Source organism: Haliaeetus albicilla, chromosome 11, assembly GCF_947461875.1.
Source record: "Haliaeetus albicilla chromosome 11, bHalAlb1.1, whole genome shotgun sequence".
In the NCBI taxonomy this organism is placed as follows: Eukaryota; Metazoa; Chordata; class Aves; order Accipitriformes; family Accipitridae; genus Haliaeetus; species Haliaeetus albicilla.
In genome coordinates this window covers 27,539,129-27,560,028 of record NC_091493.1, presented here as the reverse complement: position 1 = coordinate 27,560,028, position 20,900 = coordinate 27,539,129, and the positions used below count along the sequence as shown (strand labels likewise).

At 45.5% G+C, this 20,900-nt stretch overlaps 1 protein-coding gene across 4 annotated transcripts in view; it reads right to left on the bottom strand.

Annotated features, from left to right (window-relative positions):
- NEURL1 (neuralized E3 ubiquitin protein ligase 1) overlaps positions 1-20,900 on the bottom strand; it is a 166,013-nt gene that overhangs the window by 22,066 nt on the left and 123,047 nt on the right. The gene's annotated exons all lie outside the window — the stretch shown is intronic.

Below are 20,900 nucleotides of genomic sequence, written 5' to 3'. Positions count from 1 at the left end.
TATTTAACATATCCTTAGCTACACTGTTGCCATAGAACTTTTTAAAGAGCAATATGCTGAGGAAAAAAACCCACATTATTTAAACAGATTATAAAAGTAAGCTGAGATAATGCAAAGATTTATGCTTATGTCTGACTTTCTGAACTCTGAGAAGCCCATAGCATCAGGAGACTATTCACTGTGAGAAAACTGAGCATGTGGGTAATTCTCCGCAAACATTGTGATAAGCTATGACCCATACTGACTGTTGCTCTGTGGGAACTCTGCCTGAAGACTGTTGTGGCTTCAAGCCTGGGTCCAAATGGTATGAGGTGGGACCACCCCATACAACACAATCCCCCGCAGGTGGCACAGAGCAACACCACCAGACCCCAGCCTGGGACCTGCCGCAAACACAGCACAAGGTGGAACAACAAGAAAAGGCAGAGGAGCAGAGACTCATTCCTAACCCACCTCCTAGCCCCTTGCAGTGGACACCTCTTCCAGCCACGTGTCCTTGGGATTTTCTTTTACAATAACAAAGGAGCAGGACCTCAGGTTATCTGAGGATTCTCCCAGTGGGATGCACCCTCTTCCAGTACACCAGAGTAGTGGCTCTGTACTGGTATACCAAGGAAAAATGCCAGCTACTGAATAACCAACGTCTCCTGCAATATCTGAGGTCTGACTAACAGCTTTTCCTGCCCTCCTCTTCTGGGAGCCCTGACAAGAGCACACACACACACAGTTTGGCTTCAGTAGAGCTCTTTGCTTTGCTTAAACTGGATTATTCCAGGCTCCTCTTTAAATAAACTGCTATTGCAAGGGAAGCACAGTCTCAAAATAAAAATGGGCTTTGTTTCTCATATTTGATTTTCCCCATACTGATATTTCAGCTTCTCTTCCCAGAAGTTAATTAAAGAAAAGGAGGAATAAATAAAATCAGAAATTACCCCAAGTAATCTAGAAGTGGGTCGCATTAATGCTTTGTAATATATGGGCTAGCATTTGCATTGCAAGTGTTCCTGCTGGATAGCATTAGACTTACTTTACCCTCCTTTGGCTGGAAAACTACATAGGAGAACAAATTAATACTGGCAGCTGACGACGATCCTCTGGTGTAGGTGAATGGGTAGAGACCTTTCGGAATAGGAACAGAAGGTCCTCTCTATTTTATTCCCTGTAACTATGCATGTGCAGCCTGGCTGACAACCATGATGTGTGGGTAGCTTGCAGCCAGGGTTTTGAAACAGCTTGTTTTCCACCAGGATGCTTGCATTTCCCTTTGGCTGCTGGACAAAAATCTCTTTTTCCATCTGAAAAGAGGTTAAGAGAGATGGAGTTCTTCTGCAGACAAGACACATGGCAGTGATAGCAAACCAGGGTTACACATCCAACTGTTTTACTTAAATCCATCGGTAGCTCAGATGTCTAGCCACTTAAAAGCTAAGATGTCTCAAGCATATGCGATTGACTGTGAGAATTACTTCATTAATGCTTGCAAATACCAATTGAAGAAAGGCTTGCAGTTTACTGATATGTGAAGTGAGTTTGTGAAAATTTAGAGGGATGATAAGATATGCTGGCCTGCTCCAGGGCTCTATGTTTTTAAAAATCACAAAATACCCAGCCAAAGAAGAAAAAAAAATACCATTGAATATAAAGTAAAACAAAAGTGGGATTCATCTTTTGGGGTGGTTGGAAGAGATGTGGAATGCCATTTATCCAGAATAACTGATAACAGCCAAGGGCTATGAAAGAACAATTGTGGTGAAATGTGAAACAAATAAGGTGACTTTGAGCAGTTTCTCTCACCAGAGGATGCCCAGGAACTAGTTGTTTTCTTCCACTAAAGCTTCAGTTGTCACTTTTTAAACACAGACCAAGCTGTTCACGCTGGAGTGGTCTGTAACACAGCCTTACTCCTGCAGAACATTTACAACTGACCTTTAATGCCTACAAAGGAGGGACTCTCCACGTAGGAGTGTTTAGGCACATTTATATTTGCAGAGGCAAACGTGGAGCACACACCAAAAAGACAGAATGACTTCATGTGACAAGACTGTAAAATACAAAACGGGTCCAATCGCCCGTTACCGAGGTCATCATCCAGCTTCAGCCTGAAGAATTTAGAAATCATCCCTTCTTATTAAATATTCAAGGTTATACAATTTCCTGTACAAGGCAGTTGGCAGTGTTTCTTTGGGAAAAGCCAACTGGTAAGAGACCTCCTTGGGTAAGAATAGATGGACTTGTGAGTGAAGACCACAGCTCTCACTGAGCCACCAGAGGAAGCTTTAACCCAGATGGTTGGGGTACCACCAGCAAGCTGGCCATGACCACGGCAGCTTGATGGAGGCTGGCTGCCCAAGTAACTTTCCAGAGAGGTTTTGCTGAACTCTGCATCACTGCAGTTATGATGTTAATGCTGGATTTAGAGACTTAAAAGTTTCTGGTAGCAATATAGACATAGCCAAAGTGGAAAGGATTTCTACTAAATACAGATTTTCTGCTCCTCAGCTGGAGAATCTGAGACACTGAATTTTTGTAAAGGATACCTAACTTCACAAATCCCTTTATATCTTTTTTCTGGCTTTGTTTAAAAAAAAAAGTAAGCGGGACTAATTCATTTAGCAAAGTAGAAACGAAGGGCACTTGAACAGTTCAGCTATCTTCTGTTTTCTCCTGTTCTTTAGTGGGGTTTATCCACAAAATTTAGATCCTCAGCAGCTGATTCCTTACACAGAAAATTAACTTGAAGTATCTTCCTCGGACCAGAGGCTTCAAAGCTCTCCATTTTCCTGCTCAGAGGGCATGGAAGAGCCTCCCGCTTCATGCAGGCTCAATGCGTCTGCAGTAACACTTTAAAACAGCATTTACAAGGAGCTGGTGAGCAGCCAGATAAAGCTGTGATCACTGCATCCAGATCAGAAATATTTCACTACCACCTTTTTTTTGAACCACTGCCAAATGTTGTCTTCTTAAATCATCTATTTCCTTAAACATGTAGAATATGTGTAATGCATATTTATTATAGATATCACATACATGCGCATTTAATATAGCTACATGCACATCCAAACACAAATGCATTTCTAACCACCAGCATACACAGATCATCTCAGCCCCACACAAACCCGAGGGGATGTGTTGCTGTCAAGACTGTCAAATCATTATTTCCTTCCTCTTTTTCTTTTTCAGTACTGTCTGTTAGTGCCTGAAGGCTTGACTTTCCAAGGTCACGAGCAGCCAGTACTCACACACCTGTAAAGGATCTGAGAAAGCAGAGCAAACTCAGCATGCATGCACACACATGCTGGAAACTTGCAGAGTCCAGTATTTAACTGCAAGCTCTATGGACACAGATCTCCTCCTCTTGATGAGTTTTCTGAGATTGGTGCAATCCTATGGCCTCACATGAACTGTATTTCTTCAGAGTATGAAGGCTGCAACCACTCTCCAGAATGAGCTATGGAAGATGTAGTATAAATAAACCAATCTTGAGAATTACTACAACAAAAAATAACTTAAAATTTGGGGAATCAGATTGATAGCCTAAGAACCTATCCCATTTCTAATGATCTTCCCTCCCAGGAGAGAGAAATGCTGAGAAGACAAGGAACAACCTAGTGATTCCTTGCATCTGGAGAACATTTCTATCCTCAGCTACTAAGCAAAGAGTAAAAAACTGGTAAGGTCAGAACTTTGCTGGCATGCTCCCTCCCTTCCCATGCAAAGCCTCGTGTTTTTCCTTGCTTCTGTTCCTTGCTTTACTTCTTCACAAGTGCATTTTTCTTCTCTTAATCCCTCACTTCACTGGGTAATAGTATTTTTAGTGAGTACTGCTGCTCATTGTATAATTCCCGCAACTAAGGAACCTCAGAGGTGCTAAGCTACCAAAAGACATACTGAAGACAGCGGCCCCTACAAGAATATTCTATGTAAATTACAGCTGCAAAAAGATGTATACTGTCTTATTTCCACCATGCTGGAGGGGCTCCATTCCTACTCAGGAACGCAGACGAAGGCTCCTTTTCCCACCACCAGTGCTACCTGTCACAAGGGGTTATGCAGGGAGGACAGCTGGCCTTCCAACACCTGGAATCTTGCACTATCTCCTCCATTGTCTACAGTAGACTTATGCAGCTAACAGTCCATTTGGCAAGACTTTGACATTGCAGGGAGACGTGTTTGAAATATGAGGCAGATGTACCACGCCGTAAAAAAACATCACACTCAAAAGGCAACTGGGAAAAGCAACCAGTCATAAGACAAGAAATAAACCTGTGCTTCTGGAAACCTTCTGTCACTCACAGCCTCGTACTCCCCATCGTGCGAGTGCAGGTATTAATCCCAGCTCAGCTGCCAGCCTTGTGAACTCTGTCCGTGTCGTGCTGTGGCAATCTTTGCTCCCTTGCTGACTCAGTCCTAGCGAGCTGATGCATACTGCCGGGGAACTGCCACACTTCAGCACAGAAGTAGCCAGACCAATTTCTATATGTTGTTTATAGCTCAATTTATTATGTACTTTAAGGTGACTGAGGATTGAAAATTCAATTTATATTCTCATTTATCCCTCCTAAAATAAGGATGAATATCACTGTGACTGGGGGCAAGGAGTGATACCTATTCCCAAACCCTTTGGTTACCAGCTTGCCTGATGTGTGTGTGGCACCCAGTCCACAGAATCACCTCCACTGGAAAGAAGAGCAGCTGTGACTAGGACTGGGAAGAGAAGGACTGCTGTGTGGCCTTGGGTTCAAAATCCTCCCAAATTAAAGGGCAACTGGAAGCAGATCTTCATGCACCTGCTGTACTCATGGTGTTAAAGATGTCCTCACCACCGTGGGATGCTCTGCTCTAGGCTGTCTCAGTCTCTGCCCCATGTATCTTAAATGTTTTATTGTATCAGGAGGAGCTAAGCAAACAGGAGAGTGAAAATCACCCTTACTTAAAATAAACACAAGAGAAAAATTGAGAAGTGAAGAAAGCCCAGGCCACGCTCGCAGTCATTAAGAGGCAAAGCTCCACTCACAGAGCATGTCCAAAGTGCTCTTGCCTGCTGGCGATGTGTCTGAGCAGACACTTGTAAAACTATTTGTTTTTCTGCAAACTTGTACTCTCCATGTGAGGTCTGGAGAGGAGGCTGGGCTCTGCCACACTCAGTGTAATGCTGCAGAGACCCACGCTCCCGGACGGATGCTTCTGCTCTGATGCTGCACACAGGACTCCCCCTCCCCTCCCTGCTTGTTACTGTTAAATCTTGAATTTATATGATCTGGGACCACTCCATTGCGTTTATTTCTCATAAACCATCAGGCGCCAGAATGCAGCTTCTCAGATCATACAACGAAGCCACTTTCAGGACATTATTGCAGCATGTGGGAGGCAAATGTTTAAAATCCCTCAAAGGAATGATTCAGACTAAAAACCTCCTTTGCCATATACTTAGGAATTCACTTCTACAAAGTACATTTCCCTTTATGAACAACCGAGAAATCAAACTGCCTGAGTTATTGCCTCAGATCAACCATTCCTTCTCCTTGAAAACACCCACATCAAATCAAAGACATCAGTTAAGTAAATACCTACTTATACAATACCTGCATATGTGGATGTCTCTATTTCATTGACAGTATAAATAGCCCATTTCAAATAAAGCTGCTTCCTTCTGCTCTCACTGCTCTGGCTCCTCTCTTTTTGCACACACTTACAGGAATATATGCAAAACTATAGCCAACAGACAATGTCACTTGTACCAGCTATATACATAAGATGCCCAGGCTGCTCTTTAAGAGACAGTAAAATCTACTCTGAGGCAAACAGCATCTGAGATCAGGACACAGCTGCTGGGGTCTGCAGCAGAAGACACTCCTCACCATGTAAACAGAAACGATATATAAATGGTGAGTGGGAGGCAGGAAGAATTAATGTTCTTATTTTATAGACTGGAGACCGTGGGATGGAGTAAGCTGTCCAAGGGGATAGATGACGACTCTGGTAGAGCTCTTAAGTGAAACCTCTTGGGGTTTAGCCCAGTGCACAACAAAACCACTCCGTATTCCACAGTCCACCCTCTCATTTCCTAACTCTCCATTCAATGCCTTATTATCTACCTGCTGCTCCTCTGCTTCCATGTGCAGATTGCTCCTCTTACCTCAAAACTCAACCTACTTGGGACTCCTCATCCATTATGGGATCTCAATGGTCAGTATGGAAACCACTGTTTAAGAATTCCTCCTTCACCAACACACCGGCTTGGTATCACCACACAGTCAATGGAGGGCAAACATACATTTCATGTGCATTCACATCATTAAAGCATGAGTTAATGGCTACATGCAAATTTTAGCTTCCGGCTCCTTGCAACCTGGAAGGCAAGCTAACTGATATTTCATAACAGCCATTTTCATTGCAGGACTGGCACATATTTAAATCAACTGAGTGCATTTGTTTGCCTGTGACCAACACAGTCCAAAGTAGCTTTCTGACAAGATACTCAGGTGTTTTTCCAATATTGCTGAGAGCACTTGAGAGAATTTCTGCTATAACCAAGAAGCAGAAGTCAAAGTCCAAGCCAAGGGTTTCAAAGAGCCCAAAGCTGGAGTTCGTCTGTGGGAGAAAGCATTCGTGTTTACACTAAAAATTGTCTACCAGATTTTAAAGCTGGGTTACAAAAGAAGACAGACCATTGACTCTGTGGAACCAATTGCAAGGCTACAAACATCTGCCACTTAAACAGAAATTAGTGGAAATCAATAGTGCGTAACGAGCACCTCACTGGACTCGTCTTTGCTTTGTGTTTGCATTTGCTTGGATAAAAATCAGCATTTCTTTCCAGTCATTTTGGGAGGGATTGAGCATGAAAGCTATTTGGTTTGCATGATTCAGTTTTGGAGAGGTAATAAAAAATGAGAAGGAAAAGAATAAACTTAGCCTTTTAGTTGTTATCAACTGCTAGGTGTTTTGATAAATTTACTGTGCAAATCTGATGGCTTCCTGTGGCCATTTAGCACCAAATCCTGCTTTGAGGCAATGGTGCCTTTGTACCATTAGGCACAGAGCAGCTGGCGTCCTGCCAGGTGAATCTCAGGAAACCCTTAGGATCTGTTCAGAATACTTTTTAAAGGACATAAATATCCTCTTGGCTTGGCTTACTGGGATTATCAGGGATTTCTTGTCATGGATTGTCAATGCTGTATCAATAGTACAGATAAAATATCAGAGCAAACCAAAACAGAAACAAACAAATAAACAAAAATCCAGATTCTAGAAGAATGTGAGCTCATGTACTGCCAACCTCCAAGTTGAAATATTCAGAAAGAAAAAATACAAACCCCTGAGCTTTAGGGAATTGCAGCTGTTTTTAAGCCAGAGTGAACAACTGCGGTTTCCAGGCCAGCTTAGTAATTGAATTGATCATCTGCATATTCTTCAATAAAATCTAAGGAATGAAAGCATACAATCTCATACACGAATAAGACTACAGCTGAAGGTACGAAGGTTGAGTACTGACTGATAAATTGTAGTTTGGGGACATGTGCTATCTAATAAAGTGCTCTGAACCAGTCTGGTTCATAACAAACATTCATACAATTCTGCCTAACATCTGTAAGCATGTCAAATTGATTTGCACATACGAAACGGCACAAAGAGCATAACTAGCCTCATAAAATTGAAATAAATTACTGTTTTCCTTAGCAAACATGAATGTTCTGAGAGAGTCTAACAGTAGGTTATGAAGAACAAACTTCCATATGCGTGTTACAGTTGTGGATTTGTTTTCCACAAAAGCTGATGCTCAGAAAGAGTCTGCAGGGTGCTGGCAACATCTGTGTTACAAACAACACATTTTGGGTTTTGTTCAGAATGGCTTTTCATTCAGGGTAAACTCATCCTCCCCAGCCAGCAGTCCTGAAGACTGGCAAATGTCCTTCAGGTTGAAGATGTGCTTAACCACTGCCACAGCCACCTCTGGATGTTGGCACCCCCTTGTCTGATTCCCTTTATTATGTTCATGGGTTTCCACTTGATGTTTTCTAACTCCCCATGAAGTCAGAGAAATACAGTTTGAGCAGAAATCATGTACCTTGGATTTTGTGGAGATCACCTAATCCCTGTTATTCACTCCTTAATCTCTCTCCCACTCATGCACATGAAGTCTCTGAACTTTACTCCCACCCTGTTGCAATGATTTCCACCTCCATTGCCCCAGGCCTCCTAGACTATCCTCCTATCAGCTATTATTATCCCTCTTGAAAATCACAGCAAAACAATCATCACTTTTAGGACCACACTGACATTATTTTAATCTCAGTCCTGCCTCTCTCTGTAGGGTGCCCCACCTTTTCTTTCCACTTCCTCTTATTCTTTCTACAGCTGGCAAGTCTTTTCTTACTTGTTTTAATTACCTGTGCAAGACCTAATTCTCCCTGGAAACTGTCAATTGTCACTTTACCTGATGCTTTCTGATCTTTAAGAGATGTAAATTTCTCTGTAGAAAAGTTCTTTTTTTTTTCCTTCTTCATGGGAAATTAAGGCAATAATTGCAATTCCTGGTTGCCTAATAACTTTATAGAGCCCTCTTCTCATACCCAGTGACTCCATTGCTTACTCCTGGCAGTGTCATCCCTTTTACCCTCCCTTCCTCCTAGAAATTTTGACCGTCTTATCTCACCTATTCAGGTAAGACAGTAGTTCACCATTGCATGCAGTGCTAACCCCACAACCTTACCTTCACGCACTGTGTTGGAGATTGCTATGGGCCCTCCAACAACTCTATTTCCAATCCTCCTTACATTACTGTGCGAATGTTTCCATAGCATCTCAGTGCTCACAGCCAATTCCAAAGCTACATCAGACACATCCTTTCATCCCCTGAATCATCTGACAGCAATTTTCTTCAAAAGAAGTACTTTTTTCCTCCTTCCCATCCATCATCCTCCCTCCTGTGGTATTTATGTATCCTGCATTTATCCTTTTTCACCTGCTTTCATTTACTGCTGTGTCTTCATGCAGGCGTGGAGATGACGACTCCTTCTCCAACTTCTCCCCATATTTCCCCTTGAAACGCTCTGCTGTCACTGACAGTTCTACAGCTAGCTGCTCAGGGACAATTCAACCCAACAACAAGGTCTCCCCAAGGTCCAGCATCTTACCCAGCACCATTGCTTATTGAACTGAACTAACGCCATTGGGTCTTCCCCCTTTTCCTTAGGAAAGCAAGAAAAACTGCTGGCGATCACCTTCCTGGGCTCGCTGCAGTCCTGTTTGGTTTGGCAGAGCTGCCCAAAGGCACTGCTAAATGATAAATTGCCTGGACACCACAAGGATTTTGGTGCCCCACAGCTACCTCACTAACCAGAGCTAAGAGCACAACATTTTCTGTGAAAACACAACCTGTGAAGGACGGTGAAAATATGTAATATTTCAGTCAACTGCCTGAAGAAAAAATAAAAAAAATTTGAAAGATACAGTATTTCAGGCTAACCTGAAACAAAGTGCTCAGTTTATCTTACTTCCTTTTATAAAAGCAAAAGAATACTGGACCAAGAGCTTCTCCAGTTGATTTCTGGAGCTGGTTTGGAAATCACTGTTGCCTTTTTAAAGATTAAAATGTTATTGCAAGACTCAGTATTGAAACGTATCATTTTGAAAATAGTGAAAGAAAACCGCTAGAATTTACCAAAAGTGTTTCCATTTTTCAGCCACGACTAATTAAGTTTACAGATTGTCTCTGCTTCTCCAAGATGGTTCCTCACCTAAAGATCCAACAACTATACTTCTGAAAGAATGCACATAATACTATTTGTCCAGAATATTTTCTTTAATTCCTTTTAATATCTCTTTCTTGGAGAATTTCCACACCAGAATCCAGCATGAAGAAGCTCTCAAAAAATTTCTGACTTACTTTCCACATGTACAAAATGACAGTGCAGCCATTACACTCCATCCACCCCACTCCCGTTCCAGAGGTGGTGCAGACTGCAAGATGTGCTCTCCCCGTTATGCATGGAAACAGTAAATCAAGGCTTTGTTTGATGAACTTGTTTTAAAATAGCACAATTATTGCAGTCTGCACCAATTCAGAAGAGTTCAGCACATGTTTAGGTCTGTTCTGTTTCATGACACCACTTAAACATCCACTTCACCTAAACAAGTATTTATATCCCACCGAAGGCAACAGGGCGCACACATGAGCATATCAGTAGTCCCAAATTGGGGACACAGGATAAGGTTTAAAAACCACATTCCATGTCAAAAAAAAAAGAGTTCTTATGCTAAACTTCACTTTCCATCATTGTCCCATTGCATCATGCCACTGGAGTGAACAGCAAAGGAGATTTCCTGAAACAGTAACCCTAAATCAGTCAGTCTAGCTGTCATGGCTGGACAAAATTAGGGAGGAATCAAAGACAGAGTCAATGCCCACTTCTGCTAAGGTATGCAACTGAAAAGTTCATCTCTTCAATAAATTGTTCATATATTCTGTCACGGCAAATGCCCATTAGTCTTGTGATTTAGAATCATAGAATGGTTTGGGTTGGAAGGGACCGTAAAGATCACCTAGTTCCAAGCCCCTTGCCATGGGCAGGGACATCTTCCACTTAGACCAGGTTGCTCAAAGCCCCATCCAACCTGGCCTTGAACACTTCCAGGGATGGGCCAGCCACAACTTCTCTGGGCAACCTGTTCCAGTGTCTCACCACCCTTGCAGTAAAGACTTTTTTCCTAATATCTAACCTAAGTCTACCCTCTTTCAGTTTAAAACCATTACCCTTCATCCTATCACTACAGTCCCTGTTAAAGAGTCTCTCCCCATCTTTCCTGTAGGCCTTCTTTAATTACTGGAAGGCCACAATACTGTCTCCTCTGAGCCTTCTCTTCTCCAGGCTGAAAAACCCCAGCTCTCTCAGCCTGTCCTTATCATAGGGGAGGTGCTCCAACCCTCTGATCATCTTCGTGGCCTTCCTCTGGACCCGCTCCAACAGGTCCATGCCCTTCTTACGTTGGGGGCCCCAGAACTGAACACAGTGCTCCAGGTAAGGTCTCACAAGAGCAGAGTAGAGGGGCAGAATCACCTCCCTCGACCTGCTGGCCACACTTCTTTTGATGCAGCCCAGAATGCGATCGGCTTTCTGGGCTGTGAAGGCACATTGCTGGCTCATATTCAGTTTTTCACCCACTAATATGCCCAAGCCCATCTCCACGGGGCTGCTCTCATCATCGCCCAGCCTGTATTTGTGCTTAGGACTGCCCTGACCCACATGCAGGACCTTGCCCTTGGCCTTGTTGAACTTCATGAGGTTCACACGGGCCCACCTCTCAAGCCTGTCAAGGTCCCTCTGGATGGCATCCCTTCCCTCCAGCACGTCGACCGCGCCACACAGCTCGGTGACATCAGCAAATTTGCTGAGGGTGCACTCAGTCCCACTGTCCATGTCACTGACAAAGATGTTAAACAGCTTCAAACATTTTTTTTATGTTAAACATAATTTCTTTACAAATTATTTTGATACCCTGAACTAAAGGAACTAAAGAGCTGAATCTTGTTACCAGAGCTTCAGCTAACTCCTTAACAAGCAAAAAGACAAATTCCGCTCTCGCTTACCCCAAGGGAAAGCTTCAACACCTTGGCTATCAGTAAAGCTAATTTAAATGCACAGATCATAGGATGTGGCCTCGAAAGGTTTAGACAGAAAGACAGGAGGCTTTTCTGAAGCTGCATATTGAAAGTATAAACAAGAATCAGCCAGAGGGCCACAGTCTGGCTGCCAGTCAGGGCAGCGTAACCTTGCTGATTCAGGATTCACATGGAAAGCAAGGTCCGGCGTATGCTGCCAGATGCTAAATGCAGCTGCAGCCCCAGTAGCCAAACCTTCCTCAGCCCCCTGAGGAAGGGGACCTGAGGCTGCGGTTCCCAAAGGTTCCTGCTCTCCCCACATCCCATCTTCCCACAGGACTGCTTTTCTTCCCCTTCCTCCTCTTCTTTCTCCCTTTCTCACCTGGTAAGCATGAGCAAGCTTGGTCCTGCTGGGATCCTGGGGATGAGATGGAGGATGGTCTTTCAGGGTAACTGGATCCTAAAACTGGGACACAGGCCCTGTGGTGGACAAAGCTGGACTGTCTGATGGGAGTCAGGCACTGACCATCTCACAGCTTCCCAGCAAAAACACTGCACCGGTGAAGTGCCAGCTATAAGCACAGCACTGGAGAGATGCCGGACTTTGCAGCTGGTTTGTGCTATTACTGGTCCCTGAGCCCTTTCAAGGAGGGGTCGGGAGGTGGGTAACACACAGGCACCTAAAACACAGTGAGTTTTTTGGCTCTCTTCACTTTATGCAGGGTGATTTTCCTTTTCTTCTTTGACCTCTCATTAAACTCCCATGACAGATGTCTGCCATTTCTCAGCAGCTTCCTTTTGGCACATGATGCCCTGTTGTACTGTCAATGCATTTTCACTAGGATTTAACATTTCAGCTTATGCCGAAGGTTGCTCTCTCTGACTGACACATGATCTAAACCTCTTCCTTCCCCGCTGGTAATGTCTTGAGTTTGCACCAGTTTGGCTAGGAATGGGTACCAGTGTTTATTCATCCACTTGTCCAGTTTCAATCTGTTAAACTCCCATGCCTTTATTTTTACCCTCTATTTCCCTGAGCCCTTGATGCTATACTTCTCTGGTTTGGGAAAGAGCTAAGCGACCCTCTACTCTTTGATGGTTTGTCAAGGGTAAAGTTAGCTCCAGAGTGCCGTGAACAAGCTTAGTTTTGGAGATTAGACTGAACCAGGTATAATGAGCAACAAAAAGAGCCAATACAGCAACATTGTAGGCAAGACCCTTGCTGATCTCTATATGCGCTAGAAAGATGGTAACCAATATAGCAGTGACTCTCCTAAACTCAAGGATTTCTCATCCCATTAATAGACTCATTTCTATTCATCTTCTGGCTCCTTCAGCATCAGTTTAAAGCAATATTTGGTGAGAATGTTATTGTGAACCTTTCTGCACATACTCTGAACTACTGTAAGGAACTATCAAACCCTTGTTACAAAATAATAAAAATTACTGGGCTTACATCAACCAAAATGTTACCACCAGCACCAGTGATGTATTGCTCAGTCTGAGGAATCTGGGACCAATCCCACGTCTGTCTAGGACCTGGTTATCAGAGAAAAATGGTCCCTCTCTCCACTGTGCTCAGTACAGTCCCACTGTTCCTGGTACTATAGCAGCTTTGACTTTAAAAATGCATGCTTTATTTTTTTATTTACAACTGGGAAAATATTCTTTGTTTCCAAGCACAGATGTAGTCTAGTCATCAGAGGAAAAGCCTGGATAATTCACATTAGCATTCATTTGGTACTGGGAAGGTGCATAGCTAAAAAACCATGCATTTCTGTAAGCTAGACGAGAATAAAAAGCAGATGATGTGCTCAAGTTATCCTAATATTTAAAACAGAGGAGAAAGGGTTACTACTGGCTGTATTTTTGTTCTGTAACTCTTTTTCATATCAAAGTAAGCAAGGGGGGGGGGGGGAGAAAAAAATCCAAAAGAGGCGCGTAGATGACTTATGCTCAGGAGGAAGCCAGTGGATACGTGCAGAAAGGGCCCCACGGAGCTGTACATGCTCTGCTCCAGCCCGGCTGAAGCCGCGTTACCAGCCCCTTTCGTTCTGCATCCACAGGAGACACAAAGCACCCGGACAGCTGTTGCCATAGCCGCCCCTTCGCGTCCCAGGGTCAGGTTTCCCTCTGCACAGAAATATTATTTATAAGGTGGCTTAGGTGCGCCTTGCGCCCGGCAGGTAAAAACGGCGAGTCCCATCCCAGTGGAGCTTATGGCCTGAATTAGACATAACACAGCGAGAGGGTACGATGAACACAGGGAAGAGGGTCACGGCGAGATGGTGCGATGCCGCGTATGTGCCCTGTCCGCTCTTTTATTCTTCCCGTTAAACACCGTAAGGGCTCCGCATCCCCGCGCACGTTCGCAAGCGTCCTGCTGGTGTGTTACGCCGCAGCCACTCGGTGCTGACAGCGCCTCGGCTGGGACGGGCTCCACGGCCTCTCCAGGCAAAGCTGAGCCCGTCGCGCCGCAGCTACAGGGCCCTGCCGCGGAGCTGCCAGGCCCACGACGCGCCCCGTCCAAGCGGCGCTCCCTCCACTAGGTCGCAGTGGTGCGCAGCCACCGCCTCGCCTCCCCCCGGCCCGCCGTGCCGTCCGGCGGGGCGGGAGAGCGGGCGGCTGCTGCGGACCTGCCGTTTCCAACACGGCCTGGCACCCGCGGGGAAACGGGGCAGCACTGAGTCCCCGACCAGGCACGGAGAAACCAGGGGCCTCCGAGGACTGCTGGAGTAGGCGTGAACTTGTCCCGAGAGCAACAGGACTTAACAGCGAAGAGAAACCCCCACTGCGTAGACTCCGAGCGACTACAGCCTCCTCCCTATACCCAACGCACCACACCAACTTTACTAGCAGGGGGGCCAGGCTGACAGCACCGAGAACAGAAATCATCTCCGTCCGCCGGCCCGTCGACAGCCAGCGGGGCGCATCCCGAGCCCCTGCATCCCTCCGGGGAGAAGTGAGGTTCACCCAACCCGCTGCCTCTGCTTGCCAGCTCTGCCACGACGGCTACCTTGCAGCCGGCAGAGCTGCCCGCAGCAGAAAAACAGCCCTGTCTGCAGAGAAATGAACAGAGATTGCCACCGTGGCACAGATCTGCAGGAGCGGTGATAAATCACAACTTTGCTATGCGCTGCATTTCACTGCTTTGTCCTGCCAGAAGCATTTCACTCAGGTCTCTTAAAGCTGCCGTGGTCACCCATGCTCCCCCAGGCTCAGGCAATGCAAATTCCTTCCCGAGTGAGGTTTGTAGCACTTTTTGAAAACTCATATTTATGGGCAAAATGAAGCAAACAGAATTTAATAAGGAAACAAGTAACAGGATGGCTGCTGGGTTCACTTTTACATCTACTACAATCAAAACATCCATGGGGTTAGCAGGATTTTTAACTGTAGGTGAAGCTGCTGCAGAGCTGAGGGTGCCAGTTATTGCCACACGGTGGCTTTGCCTGGGCCCCAGCTAGCTGCAGCACCTATGGGTGCAAGTCACAAGGGACAGTATGGCTCATGTGCCCACTTTGTGCTGTCCACTGCGACATTAAGCCTGCAAGAAGCTCCCCAAAGGCTGCCAATTAGAAGGCATCATCCTCCAGCTCTGTCCCCAGGAGGACCCAGTCACCTCTACACTTATGTCCTCCTGCCGATAGCCACCCATGCCCCAGGGCCCAGTTTTGGGAGGTGAATCCTAGCTTAGAGAGTCAGGGTGGCCCTTCCCAGAGGCACCAGTGCTACGACAGGGTTCATGGTCCATTTGAAATTAGCCATCCCAAGTAACCTCCAGAGTCTACTTTCTCCACCTCTCAGCCCTCCGGGAAACCCTCTTCTCCCCAGAAATTTGACATTTCTTAATCTTGGCTTGTTTTCCAGGTCAGCAGCCTCGCTCCCTAGCACTTCCAGTCATTCAGCAAAGGTGTGTCGAACGCTTTCACTGTCTGTGCCTTTGCCATCCTGCCGAGAATGCCTGCTCCACAGGCGGCTGGAGGCAGAGCCACGGGAGCCGGTTCCTTTGACAATGGCTACGCACTCACTTGGAGGATGCTCTGCTGCTGCAGTACCTCCCAAACCACCTCAAAGCTATCACCAGCACACGTATCGCCATTCCCAGAAACTGGCAGGAGGGGAAGGATTCAAGGGACAGACAGAAGCAAGCCAGGCATGGGCAGGATTAGCCACTGAGCCCTGCAGGCTCCTTCCCTTTACCTCCCTGGCCATCTCGGTGCCATGCCCGTGGCCGTGCATTGCCTGCCTGTCTGCGCTGCACAGCTGCCTTTGCTTCGCTGGAGCCTGCAGCCTCTGCAGGTAAATTCAAGGCTGGGCAATCCAACACCATCAAGGAAAAGGACCAGGAAGGCACCAGACAACACTCGCTGCAAAAAATGCCCTGCTGCAATGAGAGTACCCAAACCTCAGCCTGCTGGATCTGGGGCAGGGTCGCAATGGGATTCACTGCTATCTCAAAATTGCAAAAAAAAGTTATTTTGCCCTAAATTAGTTGTAGTTAGCACTGGCACCATTAGCCTGGGCAAACCTTGTTGTGACAAGCCATCTAACTCTGGTTTGCTGTAGACCCGGGGCAGCCTCCTGCCCCCAAAACAAGGTGCTTCTTGGTGGGCTTCTTGGTTAATAAAGGGTTGCTTTTTCCCAAAAAAGAACAAGGCATCTGTGAGTGCATGTGTCTGAGCACCTCCCATCATCAAACTGCATTTCAGCTCCAGATCGAAAGCTCAGCTTAGGCTGCAGCTTAAAGCAAGGATCATTTCTGCCTCACAGCAGCTCAGCATCATCATTTTTCCCCTGTGCACATGAGAGTGTAAACACTCATAACTATTCAGCTGTGGTTTTACATTGAAAATATGTTGCTATGGAGAGCGCAGCACAGGAATGTGCAGCCACCACAATGCACCACAGGAGAAGCAGACCACAGCTTCTGCTGATACTTGCAGGCCCTCCACTGCCATATACACAAAGGCTGAAAACAGACCTAAAGCTCAAATGAAGCATCTGTAATACTTCATTTCTGCCCATCCATCCCCAAGGCACTGAGACTTTTCACAAAAATCATATCAAGCATCCCACATACGCTCTGACGTCACCTTACTGATTTCTAATTCCTCACTGCACACATGCCTCGAAAAGGAAATTCCTTCCAGCCCCATTTTCATTCTATGTCCTATTTTTGTCTGGAAAGCAGGTTTCCCTCCAGAGCCACCTTCTGCTGGTACCCCCAGGTGCTGCTCGGTCCTTATTACCTTTTAGGCACAACATAAAGCAAATCCTTTGTGCTGATCCACCTTGCTGCCCTGCTGACTATGAAGGATCTGATTTCTGTCATTTAAAGCTGACCTTGGCAAAGGTCATTCAGCAGCAGCAAAGTGATCTGCAAATACATATCCTGTGCAGGGGAAACCTGTCTGTAGCATTAAAGCCCCAGCCTTCACAGTCTCCAAAACACACGGGCTGGGTACTGAAGGATGCTGAGCATTTTCTGATCTCACTGACTTGTTAAGACTTGGGAGATCTCAGCCAAAGCCATGCAGACTTGAGCCCACAGCACTGGGAATGAAGAACATCTTCGGGCTTTTTCTTTCCTATGAATTTTTAAAATATCTGAAATACTGTTTGTTTTCTTTCTCATATTCTAGAGGAATTGATAAATCCTCAACTGCACCATAAACATGCATCCATCAGCCCTTGATTTCTAAAAATGTATTTGTATTAAGCTATGAAATTATTTACAGTGGCCATAAACATCCTCCCAGCATCTGGCAGCTGGGAGAGGGCCTTGGAACTCACTAATTTACTTACATTGTAAACCACTTTCTAATAAATAAATAAGCTCTTAATATCTCACCCACAAAAAGAGGCACATTGCATACAATACTATATTTAGGGGCCCTTTGGAGGTCAAGGATTCAGCAGCTGAATTTCTCTGAGGATCTTTCTTTGGTGCGTGTGTGTTTATGCCCAAATGAATTGTCAGCTGAACATCTGTATTTTGAAATCGGTTTAAAATTCTCACATTGCTTTGAATGATGGAGAAGCGGCTGCTTGTTTCATGTTTTGCCTGAACTGGGGTCAAATTCTGATCTAAGGGGCCGAAAGGGGCGCTTAAAAAGCCAAGTAAATGACTGCTGATCCTTTAGTAGTGACTTTCCTGGGAGGGACTGCTGAGCCTCTGGGCTGGTTCCCAGGGTGGGGATGCTCTCCAGGCCAGGAGGATGCCCAGTGCCAGAGCCCATGAGGAAAGGAGAAGGTTGTGCAGCATTACAAAGAGGTGCAAAATGCTGTGCCGCGCTAGTGCTGCCTTCGGATTGTACTGCAGAGGGACAGTCAGAACATCCTCCCTCCTGGCTCCGCATCCACAGCCCAGCCACTGCCTGCCAGGTGATACAGAGGAGGGAGAAAGGAAAACAAGTACCCACGCATCCCTTTGGCTGCTGTGCAAGGGATGAGCCATGTTAGGGCCCCTAATGAATGCTGAGAGTATTTAAACATGGTGGTGGAAACGTGATTTTTCAACTTCCATGAAATCCACCACTGTGCCCTTGAGGACAAAGAAAGATGAGTGGCTGGTTCAAAGCAATCCTAGACTGAAAATAATAGTCAGATCAAAGTTGGTCCAAAATTTGTTTTGTAAAAAATAGCAATAGCCTTTTACAAAACCTAAGGTAAAAGCGGACTGTTTTCACATACTGCTTCACTTACATAAAAATAAAAATCAAAGTCTCCCTTAATTTCAGCCAGTGCTGGTTAGATGAAAAGGTTAACTAGCAAACAGGAGAAAAAAAAAATGTTTCATTCACTCTCCCTGTCCTAGACACGGAAGAGAGGGAAGAATGAATCAATTATTAAAATCAGTTTTGTTTTAATCATGTGAGGTTATACTCATGGACAGCTAGAGATCTGAATGAAGAATTTTGAAAGAGGAGCCCCAATGTAACCAGGTCCCACTATATCACCAGTGTTCTGCTGACAAGCTCCGTGTGAGGGTCTATTTACCCCATTTATCTACAATTGCAAATGGCTTCAGAGATCTCTGAGTTACTGCAGAGCAAAAAAGCTCCTTCTTCTCTCCTGCAGCCCCCATCTGCTCCATTGGGAAAGATGAAGCTGCACCAAGATGAAGCTGGACCATGTAAAGTCTCCCACCATGCATGGCATGCGGGCTTGGCACCCTTCCTTTTTGGTGGCACAGCCAACCCCCCAGGTGCCCTGAAGAAGCTGTCCCTGTAGCACAGCCATGATGGTCCCTGATGTCTTCCCAGGCATCCAGGGGAGAAGGGAGCAGGTCACAAGGATGCTGGTAGCAACCCCAGTTGGCCATAAAAACATAAGCAGAATGCAAAATAGCTTCTCCAGATGCACCCTGGTTCCTGTGAGCTGTCTCCCCCATGTGTCCCTCTGTTTGGTCAGTGCAGAAGCTCTGCAGAAACATTTCTCAAACACAGTGTGCTATGTCTTGTCACATTCTTTTTCTATAGCTAGTAATTTCCAGACAGCAAGGGACTATTCCAGTAAAACTAGGCAGAATCCACTGTTTTCTTTAGAAAGATAAACAAAAGGCAAATGCAATGGGATCGCTGCTGGTTTTCAGCACAAAACCATGTGATTTTGCATGACGTTATTGCAATATTTGAAGCAGCACAGACTGCTTGCTGTTGATCGGACAGATCAACGGGGAGGTTGAATGAAAGAGCTGCTCTGTGCCTTCAGGAGCAATGGTCTAAGTTCACCCCTGTTGTAACACTGCTCCACTCACCCCAAACAGGAACTTAGCCCTACAGTTTTGAAACTATGCATGGACAGCATGAATAAATCTCATCACCGAGGGCTTCCTGCCATTCCTGCTGAATATCTAGTCCTATTAGTCAATGTCAGGCCCTGGGCAACATGAAAAATTGCAGAAATCCATCCTGGCTGTCACTGGAAATCAAAGGTCACTCTCAGAAACCGAGAGACTCCTTCCAGCCTTGGAAGGCATTCACATTTCAAGACTACAAAGTGCAATTGTCAAAGGTCTTCACATTCATACAAAACAGGAAGGAAAAATAAGACCCCGGACAATGGGACCCTGGAGGAGTGGTGGAGGAATCAGGCTTTTCCCAGGAAGCTGTTTGCCAAAATGTTAAAATAGAATCTATTTACACAATAGATTGGAAAATGTTAACAGCCAAAAACGTGTTAGACAACAGGATTTCAGATTAGAAACACTGGACAGGTTGTCCCGTGAGCGTGCTCTAAAATAATTTATGGATTCTCCAAAATGAGCAAAATTAGTATTTTCTGTAATGACCCTTTCGGTGGGGTTTCTACCTCTGCTTTCGCCATTAAGGTTCCCTTCTCTCCATATGCACAACCATCTGCCTCTGTCTCATCCCATTCTCCCGTCTCTCACTCCTCCTGATCCTACCTCTGCCCAAAGCTTCCCTCCCACTGCTCTCCCACCACATTTGTAGTCACCAACTGCACCATGTGAACAGGCTGTGCTTTAATTGTGCTTGAGAATAAGAGGCGGAAAGTCAGGCTCCACGGTTTCTATTCCTGTCCTTTGTCCTCCTCGCAGAGCTTTTGGGAGGTCATTTCATCTCTGTGATCTGTGACTCAAGTCCTCCTCCTGCAAGCAGCTCCCAGTGTTCTGAACACCCCCCAGGTGTCTGCAGGGAGCGAGGTCCTGGAGCCCTTAGTGACAGATCCTATGCTCGCCTTGTTAAATGTGGAAATGTTTTAGGTGTTAAAAAGGGACAAAGAGCCCTTTTAAGTGTTTCTCTGGGGAGCAGATGGTCAGCAGCTGAACTTCTCCTGGAAATCTGTGCAGTTTTAAGTGGGAAACATGGCCTAAAAAACTTTAAATAAATCTATTGTAGACTGCATAGTAACCAGTGGCAGTTGCTTACAACCCAGCCAGTCCTTGCTGTTTCAGCAGCCTTCTTGTGGCTGAGCATGAAGTGCTTTCAACATACCTGTGAGCCTTCCCAGGGCTGCAGGCGACTCTTACTCCTTACTTTTGGAGGAACTCCTGGGATCAGCTCTCCCTCCCCAGCCAGCTCTCTGCTTTGAAGTTTCCACAGTGGCCAAATTTGTCGTCACCATCCAGTATCTAAGTAAAATCACCAGAGACTTTATGTCTGATGACTCAAATGCTCAGATCTGAGTGTCTGCTTTTAGCAGGTACACACAGAGGTATCTCGTAGCTCCCCAAAGAGAAACACAAAGCACTGGCTTAAATGCATTGCTGCTCAGGTAAGATGATGCTGACAGAGAGGAGACACTTGGCATAGCTTTTAAGTGCTTCTTC